Raw genomic sequence first — 11,607 nt, 5'->3', positions numbered from 1 at the left:
CGTAGGAATTCACTCTTGCTGAGATGATAAAGCTTGTTAACCGGCCAACTCTGCAGTTGTCCTAATGTTGTCTACAATAATATTCAACCTGATGCTCGGGCCGGATTCGTGTTTTAGCGCATACATGTTTCGTAAAAGTCGCCGCAAGGCCTTATCGCGCTTTCGAAAGCCGTAGAGAAACCACTCGAATAAGCCGGTTTTATTTCGATGAGAGCCGGTTAAACAATTTTGTTGTTTTGAAACTTTCCCTTTCAGAATTTACAGCAACTAACATACTAATTTGAGTATCTCCATTCCGGGAAAATCAGTTCATTTTGCTTCATTCGTTCTTTTAACACCTCTTGTAGGCTCATTCGAGGAATTCAACGGCTACTATCGGCTGGCAACTAACGGTTCGAGCAGCTTGCTCATCTCGGGCGTTTCGGTTACTTGGCTTTGTCGTCACCAGGAACGTCATATATAGCGACATATATATATATATATACAGAACACATATGTATCAGATACATATGTACATATTGTACAGATATAAAACAAAGATGCTCGAACTAATAACAAAAAAAAACTTTTGTCCTATTCTATGCATATGTGTTTGAATTTTTCTACCCCTTCACGTCCAGAAGCCATATAAAGACAACATGTCAAGGTCGTAAGCTAACCAACAGCGAAAAGTATACGAGTCATATATGAAAGAAAGTGAGAAAACTGGGCAAAAGCATTAGATGACACTGAAGAACCTGTTATTACGGATGGATTTATGTGTCGGAGCTCCTTACCCGACCATATGGTTTCCCTTTTTTGCTTTGAAAAGTATACCAGGCCGCAACGTCAAAACGAATCATCCGAATAACGTCATGTTAACAGCATGTACGTACAGCTATTGGACTGCACTCAAACGTAGAACTAAGATATTTCGTTTTCATAGTAGCAAAAGTCCACTAAATCACCACAGGAACGAGGACCATCCGATATCGGAAAGACCAGGTTAAGTGCAGAACTGGTTGCTTCGTACGACACGCCGTCCATGTTATCGCCTACTAATGGTGTTTATATTGTAATATACGTTCCCCTTCCTCGATGAAACAAATTGCTCATGATTTCTTGTGCTTCTCAAAATTGTTTGTTATCAATGTACGTTCCAGATAGTGTTCAAGGTCAGACTTCTGTCCGTGATTCATTATCTATAGGAAATCATGAGAACTAGCTTACTGTCGCACGTTTCTCGCATTCCTCAAAAAAATATCGTTCTTTCTTGTGAACCGGCAACTTTATAGGTTATAACTTTATTATAACATTTGAGAACAAAGATTTTTATAACAGCCATTCAGAACCTTTACAAAATCTTGAGCCTTGTCACTATAATCGTTCTAGTTTATTGTAGAGCCCCATAATATAGTGAACTTTTAGCCTGATTAGAATAGCCAGATCTCCAAATATAGTACAGTGCAATTTTAAGCATGAAAAGATTTTTTTTAGAGTCGATAACCTATACGTGGGCCATTCTTTAAGCCGTTACCGATTATATAACAACATGTTTAGGAATTATTAGGAAAAACTAAGAATACATCAGGAAACACTATTTGATAGGTGTTGGCCTTCTAGAGCGGCTTTATATATATATATATAATCAACTCGAAAAACTTTGCAAAAAGACAAAGATAGATATATTTATACAGAAAAGTGCATTTAGAAGTGAAGTGTATTTAATAACCTACAAAAGAACCACTGTAGGTCATGGAGAGCCTTGCGGCTCATACATGAACATTGGGCACATTAGCTCACGACTGAAGAGTTTATTTCATTTTGTTGAAGCTTGAGCATTTTGTTGAGTTTGCTAAGCTTATATACAGTTTGATTCTTGTATACGCCTTTAATCCGTTCAAATGACTAATCCGACAGTCATTTTGTCGACGTTATTTTTTTACTTTTATTATAAGTAAATAAACTAAGAATAACTCCGATTTTTTTCGGTTGTGTAAAAGTACATATAACCATAAGTCACTACAGGCTTTCCTATAAGCTTTTAAGATGTCTTGCAGAGTTTGTCCATTGAAAGTAAAACCAAAGTTCGCAAACGTTAATTTGCAAAGTGGGTATTTCATTCAATACCATCATTTGTTCTTATAATTCTGATATTTTATTATATCTAATAAAACATAAAATATTTGCCTGCTTGCGAGCGGTTCAAAGATTTTTAACTAAGACAGGTACCTTCTCTGCTCCGCTGCGGATGAATATGCTGAGATATATTCATTGCCTTTGAAAGACTTTGTAGCAGTATTTGATCTGGTATAATGAGCCAATAATGTCTTGCCTAAACGGCAAATAAATGACAAGAATAATGACATTCTTTATTTTTCGTTTATAGTAATATTTAGCCCAGAGCTCAACAGCTAATTTGGGCCGCTAGAGGCACTCATTACGGCATTCACGGCAAAACCTATTTAAACTTACGCACTGTAGCATTTTTCATCCACTATAAACAACATAGGGGCTAAGCATTTGGCTTTATTATTGGTGACAGTGGAGTGCGCCAAGGTTATCTAAGGGGACAGCTTATTAGTTTTCGGTCCTTTTTTTACCCTCTTTGTACTTGATGTACGAATTGATCGTTTTGTGGATCATTAGCATGACAAGCAAATGCCAACATCAACGTCTCGTTAAGATAGGCAACGGCTTTAGCATCAAACTTCGTTTCGTCCAGCATACGCATACGTCGAGGTCTGGATTTATATGCGGGCATAGAGACACTTCGAACGAAGGCACACTTAATTTCGCGCTGGGTGTCTCCCGTCTGATGAAGTGCCTAACGGCGATACTGGATGTCAAAGTCGAAACATAGGGATCATACGTACACGTGGCGTTGCGGTTTTTTAGTTTTGTCTAAGCAAGTTGCCGTCTCGAGCTTTCGTTGTTTGATTTCGATGACACCCCATATGTGCCGTTTTATAGAACTCCATCTACCGTGGTTTAAAATGCTTTGGATCACATACACCTCATTATTCATGATATAGCAATAATCTCACATATTACCCGCACGCGAGTGCCTACGTGTGATAATATTTTATTGTGTCATATTCTCGATTCGTATCGCAATTTCAGGAGACCAAGCGCACGTACCTTCAGTATGCACCGGAGTGCACTTCATTTCCCGGTGTTCTCAATCTGTCATTATCTGTTATCTACATGGATATAGGGCATCCTTAGAAAATAGGTATTAAGCAGCTGCGTCAAATCGTGTATAGTCACATGTTCAGCTGTGGGTTACTTTTCGTTTGCCCGATTATCACACATTTGATCGTCATAGGTCGAGAGTTTTATTAGGGGATTGGGGTAAGGGTGTAACGCTGACACTGCTACTAATCGTCGTGGCGACGGTATTTGCAGAATGGCAGATGTGTTTTCTGTTTCTGTGTCGACGTTGGCTGTCATGTTGTCTCCGATATGTGTTGTCAGGACACTCTTTAAGGCATGTTGAGTTGGCCACTTGGTACCACTAATAGTTCGGTCGCCATCGCTCAGGTTTTTCAACTGGTCGAACTGGCTCCTCTGCTGCCGCCGCTCCTATTCCATCCCCCTAATTCCTCTTCGCTGTTGGTTGTTGCTCATCGTAGTCGCTACCATCTACCAAACGCCTAGGCGGCCAAGCTGGACGCGAACGTCCAGCGGCTGAGACCCAGCAGGACAGGCGTCCCTGGATGCGCTTGATCTCAGCTCCTGGTCCAGCTGGCTGAGGCTCCCAGCCTGCCGTCTGCCGCTAGCCCGTCGGCTACCTGGGCACTCTATCAGCCACTGTTATCTGCTGAAAGGCTGGCCCAGAGAGCAAGCCAGTACTCTATCCAGCATCGGACGAGCCGGCACGAGAAACACGACGTACAATGGCAAAGCTCTGATAAAATCCCTTCGGCAAGGCCCCCCCATTGCCAGCAAGATCCCGCTAGTACCACGGCCTGTGTCTTGAGTTCCGTTTCCTATCTACGCCCTCTCCACAAGCTCTGCCTCTCCACATAGCCGTCACCGCAACCCTCTCCATGTGCCGCCTGCGCATCCCCGTGCAAGGTTCTCCACTAATACTGGCAAAGGCACACTCACGCACTGCCCAGGGCAAGCAAGCAGGACAACCCTGTCCAACGCAATTCCTGCATAACGACCCAGCTTCTGAACTGAATGCAATGGCCAGGGAAATTATGTGTGTTTGAGACTCCTGTAGAAGGTCAGAGTATTATGAACCCGGCCGCAACAGAGAAAAGTTGGAAGATTTCAGCGCTAGTAGCACGCTGGGGATTGCTTGTGCTTGTTGGTTGTATTTGTGTTGCGAGTGGCCAAATTCAGCGGAGAGGCAAAGTAATCAAGCTTTTAAGGCTTACCTCGATCACCGTGTCTCTGTCCATTGGGTCGCTATTGCTGCTGGAGCTGCTCTTATCTGCTGCTCTCCCCTTCGAAGGTCTGAGGTTTTCTCTTTCCTATTTGAGGTTGAGCCTTCTTCCTCCGTTGCACTTCACACACAACTAGGATTATACCCTTTCTCGTTCTTTGCTTGCCTCGTCTAGGCAGGCTGGGTACGTCGCGCGCCAGGCAGCCCCGACGCAACCCGGGTTCGACGCAAGCGATTGGCCGTGGACAAGCGCGTCCAAAAGACGCACGAGCTGGCCTCTCTCCATCTGTTTGCTCGTCGTCGATCGCTTCTATCTTCTACTAATTCTTCTGCTACTACAACTACGACAATAACAACAACAACAAGAACAGGCACTACTCCAACCTAGTACCTCTAATGATACGCCGACCATACAACTTCCACCACGACTGTTGCCACCACCGCGAGAGCGACCCCCTGCCGCTGTTTGGTATAGCTACGACAAGTGTTATTATCCTAAACGTTCTATTTTTATCCTTGTTATTGTACAACTCCAACTACAATTATTTCCAGTACGTACAGTTATTTTTAATACTTTAACGGCTACTCCTGCGATAGCTCCTGTAGCTGTCGTACAACTTAACGTAAACCCGACAAGTTCGCGTTGTTGGAAATTCATCGGTATCTACTATCTTTTACCAAAACCACTAAAGCGAGTGATTCAGTGGACTGTGCCCTGCTCCTTCTTGTTCAACCCTACCTCTTCGCACCTATTGGTCCTTCAACCAGCTGCTGTTTTCGTGTATTGGGTTTTTTCGTACGTTGATTCTTTGCTTTCCCTCGTTGTTGGTGGCCGTGACTGCTGGTTATAGCTGGTTTGTAGAGCCACGGTAACTCGTGGCTGGTTATTGACGGTGGTTTGTCGCCGTTTGTTGATTTGTTCGCACTGATTGTTTGTACGTATTGGTTTGTTGGCCGGATACCTGTTTGCCGACTTGGTGTTCGACCGTTACCCACCTCTTATTCGCCCTTCGTCTCGTTTCCTAGCCATTGTTGGCGTTTTCAGATTGTTCATCATGGTAGCGTTTTCTACGACGGCCAAACAAGTCCCGTTGAAGCCAGCGTTTGCGTTGTTGGTCAAGCTGTTGTCAGCTTTGTCGCCTCGAGGGGCGACAGTGCTTTCAATAAGCTCTCGTTGCTGCTGTCTCTACGGGAACGCGAATAGAGCAAGTTGCTAAAATGGTGGTTGCTGAATCAAAAAAAAAGAACAAAGTCGCTGCTCCAAGCTAGTTAAATCGGGCGAGCTGCTACTGAATAAAACCAAGTACCGCCTAATTATTCATCGTTAGCTGACAGCGTTTTACGCCTAGCAGCATATATAGGACGCGTTGACAAACGAAAATAACGAATCAGAAAAGAAAACAGAGAGGTCAAGTCAAATCTAATGTTCGTCTCGCGAATCGCCACCGACACATAATTGTCAGCTGCATGTAAATCACGTATTGTGCGTAAGGATTCGCGTGTGTCTCGATTGGCCTAATCTTTCCAGATTGTTACACATGAGTATATCCACCTATGTTTGAATTTGACGGTGGAGTAAAATTCGCTAAGGATAACGAAGAACGCAGATACTGTAGGAGGAAACAGAGAAAATGAATCTTTAAACGGCGCAACGACGTAATTCAGACCCGGACAGATCTGCCCTGCAGCAACATCTGATTTCCCCCTGACCTGATCCACCCTGCAGCCAACAAAAGACGAAAAAGCCATATAGCCTTGAGGGCCGCTAATTTCTAACAGCTAAAATGTCAGACGTCATTCGTCAGTCGCGGGCAAGAGTGTCTGTGATTGCCACCGGATGCCCGATCGATTGCTGCTAGGTTTTTGCAGTGAAAAAGTCGCGTCTGCTTGAACCGACAATACATGGCGATTTTATGGAAATGTGTTTTTTAGGCAATTGCGTAAACCACTTCTACTTCTATTGTTAATCATGCTAGGCTGTGTCCGACAGCTCTGCCACTCGCTCCGGTAGCCATAGAGACAAAGAAAGTGTGAAAGCAGTGCACCATCGTCTCCACTATTAAGCGTTTAAAAAAAACAAAAGGCCTGCATCAATAGTAAGCTAGAAAAACCGTTATATATACGTTCTAAACTTAAATTGTTCATCGGTCAGTCTCTTCGATATTGGTCGTTCTGGCTACGGCGTTGATTCGTAAAGGAGCCACAAAAAAAGGAGACCTAAAACGCCAGCGATCTAGCGATAAGAACACACGTGGTGTCCTCTAACAAACCTACGCTGACGGGCATAAACAAACTTCATCATTACTGTTGGACTTTTCATCATCATCGATATCATCAATAGTCGATGCCGCTATTCGAGCACCGACAAGATCGTCGAACGCCAAATCATAAATTTATTCATCGGCGCTCTGTGCAATTTCCAGTTAATAGTAAATAAATAGGGTGCATATGGACTGTGATCCCATATGAATAGAATATATATGTATATATAGAGGAAAAGTGATGTGTAACGAATGTTTCTTAGGAACGACGGCAGAGGGAGTGGACAGTGTGAATCATTTATAGGTGTGTTGTATATCGGTTACGGATACCTCAGGGTTAAGTATATGATGAAGTAAACCCTCTGATTGTTAACTAACGGTGAGTGACAGGGTTCTCGAAATAATTACAGACGGAGCGCAATGAAGAGATCAACCTGCGCAAACGACAGCGGAGCGAAAAAATAGAAAACACTGAAGAAGAACAGGCGCATGAAGAAACGATAAAATCAGTGATACCTAAGCCATGTTTGATCACGCGGGATGAGCGTCTGACTACCTTCAGGTCACAAATTTGCCCGATCATTCGGGCTTAGCTCAGAACAACAAGCACAAAACCGAGCCGATCACGGGTGGGGGGGGGGGGGGACGAGAAGTGCTCGGCCCAGACAAGCGTTTCGTAGAGGACACCGCATCACGTATTGCTCACGTGATTAGCCCCTTACGTTAGGCCCGCCTTTTTCACAAAACAGATTTTAGCAACTATAAAAATAAGAATATTAAAAAAAAGATCAATTACTTCGGGACCTGATAACGAAGTAGCTTGTCCAAAATTTTGGCTAGCTTCTTTTTCTTTTAACGAATCAACTGACACCTTAGTACACGTCAGCTGCTCTACTGCCGAAGGTAAGTAATCGTATTAGAGTCGTTAATGGATCGATTGAACATCGATGCAGAAAAAGAGCTGAAGATATTGGCGATTTTCAGTTCAAAGGCATGCAGAAGTGGAGATGTAGCACTCCGAGAGAAATCCCATTTGTCTTACACGCCCTTTTAATTTTGGAAAATGCGTCCGCAAAAAAATGTATACATATATGTATATACTCGTACATGCATATTTATTATACATACGATGAATGTTTTTTGTAGTACGTGAAAGGTACCCGTGGAATTCATCAGACGGGACCGGTAATGATGTTCACCTGGGGCGGGGGGGGAGGGGTAGAGGAAATTTTACATCCCTTTGTTCATATTATAAAAAGACGACAAAAAATTATCACGAACAGTACAAAAGACGTTCACTAGCTTTCACAGGTGGCCAGTCTGGCAAGTTGTCGGTGATTTCCGGCACTACAGTGGAATTCAGTGGTCTCCCTTCACGAACCGCTTTCCTTTCCATAGTTGCAGTCTTATTCTTACCATATGTGACTTGCTATGTGTCCGGGTTTGAAACAATTCACCCTTGTTTTACCTAGCCAGCCACCGTCATTGGCAACGGCTAGTTTACTATCCCCAGCTGGTGTTACCCCCCCCCCCCCCAGATCTCCTTACGTGGATCCTTTTTCTTATATTGACATGCACTGGAGACGACTTGAATTTTCAAACCCGTGTACCACATTGCTGTCCGCGAAGTTTCTCTCCGCTCGTACTCGTTCCTGATGAGCCAGTTCGCCTCAGCTGGTAAGGCCTTCTCTCCTTTTCTTTTTGCTGCCGCATACACCCCTATAGACTGTTCTTACCTGTGCGGGAGCTAGGGCGCCAACGGCCAGGATCGTTTTGGAAGTACTACTGCCACTGAGTGTAACTATTCAGTCTCGCGCGGGGCTGAATATTCTCCATTCCAATATTCCTATACACAAAAAGACTTCGTGAAACCCTCCTGTTTTCAAGCATCCATGTCGCAAGGCCACTCGACCCGTCCAGCCGTTAATTCCATTAATTTCTGCTGATCATCGATCGTTACCGAGTGACTCCTTCTGGCTACTTCTTGCTTTGTGCCATAGTCAGAGGCTAGGGCCAGTGCCTGCTTATTACTGGTCAGGGCTGATATCCATTTTGAATGAGGCCCCGATCTTTGTTACCCCTATTCCCGTCATTACTAACGTATTTAAGCAAGCACTACTATCAGCAATGCAACTGCTGCAAACAGCAGATCTGAAGGGACGCTTAACGGTAGCACTGGATGTAGAACTCGAAGCATTTTCTTTTGTGGCGCATTTGCAGTAGATTGATACACGCGTTATTCAAGTCAAAACGAATAGATAGGTCAAGACGTAAAAAATAGCGTCTTTAGGGACACGCCTTGCAACTGCGTGAGGCAGCCGAATTTCATTAGAAGAAAGAATTGACTTTTATTGAATTCCATTGAAGAACAACTCAGTGTTGAAGGCAATATGCTTTAAGCCAATCTGAAGTCGCTGATTCACAATCTATAACTGTTAAGCCGCTATGAAAATTGAACAAAGAGGTAAAAAGAATCTTGGAGCGTGCACGCGAGGTGTCAGTAGCTCTAAAGAATGAAGCTCTAGCTGTTGGTGCGTTTGATTGAAATCATATGACATTGTATCTATCACCTTCTTGTTGGTCTTACTGCCTATCGGCTCAATATCAGAGTGCGAGGAGGTTCTAATTCAATTAAGTAAATTTCCGCAACAGCGTTGGGTCGTCTGCACCGCATAATTTTAGAGAGCAGAAGTTAAGCTTAAAACTTCGATACTTGTTCAATTTCTAGTTGACTGGTTGTTAATAATGTTTTTTGATAGTGTTGAAAAAAGTGGAGGCTGATAGGCATCAACTATTGTACCTGTTCGATAATTATATGAAGCTTTGAAGTTTATAAAATTTATCATTGCACTACAACTTCAAGCTTTGTTTTCGGAACATTCCAGTTTCTTTTATTTTCTCAGTACATTGCTGTATGTACTATTTATTCGTACAACATTGCTTCACAGTCACATCACCTTAGTGCTGCGATCTGTTTGCTTGGTGTTCATCTTGACCTAGATAAAGCACCGATGAAGGATTAAACCTAACTGGTTGTATTAAGTAGTTTTATTGAGCATTCAGATCTAAATAACATTGCACTGACTGCGATACTTCCAGCGTACTCACTCAACTCAGCAGTACTTCAAATCTAATTATAAAGTGAGGTTTCAAAAAAGGTAGTCCAGCTGAGCAATTGTTGGGGAGTTCCATTTTCTTTTTCTGACCAGAACCATTTTGGGGCATTTTCAGTGTGCAGTCCTGTAACCTCTCATGTCTATTTTGTATGAATTCAATAATGTATATATTACTCCCATGGATATTTGTTGAAATACATATAGCTTGTATAAAAATCTATGCAAAGGCAATGGTAGCCTGTTGACGCAAGATGTGTCAGCTAAGTGTTTAAAGAACGTTAATAGATTTGGTTTAAAACTGTCGGTTAAAGCACATGAGCATGCCTCGAAGAACCCAAGCATGTGTAATTTATCTATTTATATATATATATCTATTATATATTTTCTTATATTTATTTATGATTTTAAAACAGGGAGAACTATCCAGCATTTAGAGGTTAACATGGTAGTTGGTTGAAAACACAGAGACGAAGTAACAGTTATAGTTTTTTGTGCAACACGCCTCTTCAACTTTATCTTAGGCTCATTTCTCCTAAAAGACCCAGCCATATCAAGCTATTGAACGTATATGTTGAGCCACTCACGATATACGCAGCGTCCGTATTACATACAGATTTGAAAAAGCTTGCATATGGCCAACGTGATGCCCTCAAATGTCAAAATGAGAAAAAACAGCTAAAAATCCCATTAGTTTTCGACAGACTCAAAGTTACTAATGGACAGATATGTCAACTTACCAACAAAAAGCAACAAACAGTTACTAAATCTGACAACCGCTATGTTCGACACACTCAAAAGAACCATCAGATCTCACTTAACTTATCGCCAAAAACCGCTACGTAAATTACCTACTTCAATGGAAAATCTTGCGCGTACTGCGTGGGGAAGTGTAAAATACTAAATAAATATCTTGTTTGCATGCGAAACGAAACAAAACCTTTAAATAAAATGTGTCCTTATATGGTTGTCTTCTTATCGTTCGAACTGTTTGTCGTGCAGCCTTTCCTTGATGAAAACTAGACCTATACAACTTCTGTACAGGTACGTAAGTTGTATAGGTCTAGTTTTGAGGTTTACTTTTCCAGAATATGTACTATACCCAGATGTAACCATACCTATAAAACTGCCCGTTTACACACAGACAAAAACCAACCAGTTGGCTATACAAACAAGACTGAGCTAGGAGACTACCCAGTAGCAAGGGTTCATACTAAGTTCTACAAAAAAAGAGAATTGTAAAAATGAGGATGAGGCGAAAAATAGAAAACTACAGAACAATTTCCATACTTGGCTTCTTCTAAATCAACTTTGACCGCAAGGCAATGAATCACTGTCACATTGTATTCTTATTACAAGGAAAACACTATATGAATTTAAGAGTAAACTAACAGTCACGTTCGAATATTCGCTTGGTGAAAGAAAGAAAGTCAGGCGAGTGGACAGTAAAAGTTGAACCGCTGACGTATTTTATAAATAGCACTATTACACATTTTAATATTGGAAGAATGTTCATAGAGGAAGAACTAGAAACCGTGAGTCTATGCGTCTCAAATGGCCGCTGTTACCGCACAGATGAATGCCTCACAAAGTTCTAATTTGACCATATTTTTCCCGGCATGACCAAGAGATAAACCTGCCCCTTTGAAACATCCTTCAAAAAACATGTTTTCTCTCAGACTTTTAACCACAGCCGTCCCCGTAGCAAGCGGGTGGTCTCGCACGATATCATTCAATTGGTGATCCGCATTATAACGGCTGTACTTAGCAGTATTTTTTTTTCAATATCAAAATTTAATACTGTAATTACTTAGCAGCGTTATCAATACGATTAGTAAACATAGTGAGAGGAGGCGGA

The 11,607-nt window shown here is 42.2% G+C and overlaps 1 protein-coding gene across 1 annotated transcript in view; it reads left to right on the top strand.

The window, feature by feature from the left end:
- The first annotated feature begins 2,227 nt into the window (after positions 1-2,227).
- Positions 2,228-11,607, top strand: part of Dhit (regulator of G protein signaling double hit) — a 50,040-nt gene continuing 40,660 nt past the window's right edge. The window contains exon 1 of the mRNA XM_022833447.2: positions 2,228-7,539. The gene's annotated coding sequence lies outside the window, so the exon portion shown is untranslated. The remainder of the gene's footprint in view (positions 7,540-11,607) is intronic.

Source organism: Varroa jacobsoni, unplaced genomic scaffold (genome assembly GCF_002532875.2).
Source record: "Varroa jacobsoni isolate VJ856 unplaced genomic scaffold, vjacob_1.0 scaffold_453, whole genome shotgun sequence".
NCBI classification, from domain to species: Eukaryota; Metazoa; Arthropoda; class Arachnida; order Mesostigmata; family Varroidae; genus Varroa; species Varroa jacobsoni.
This window is presented reverse-complemented; position numbering and strand designations above follow the sequence as displayed.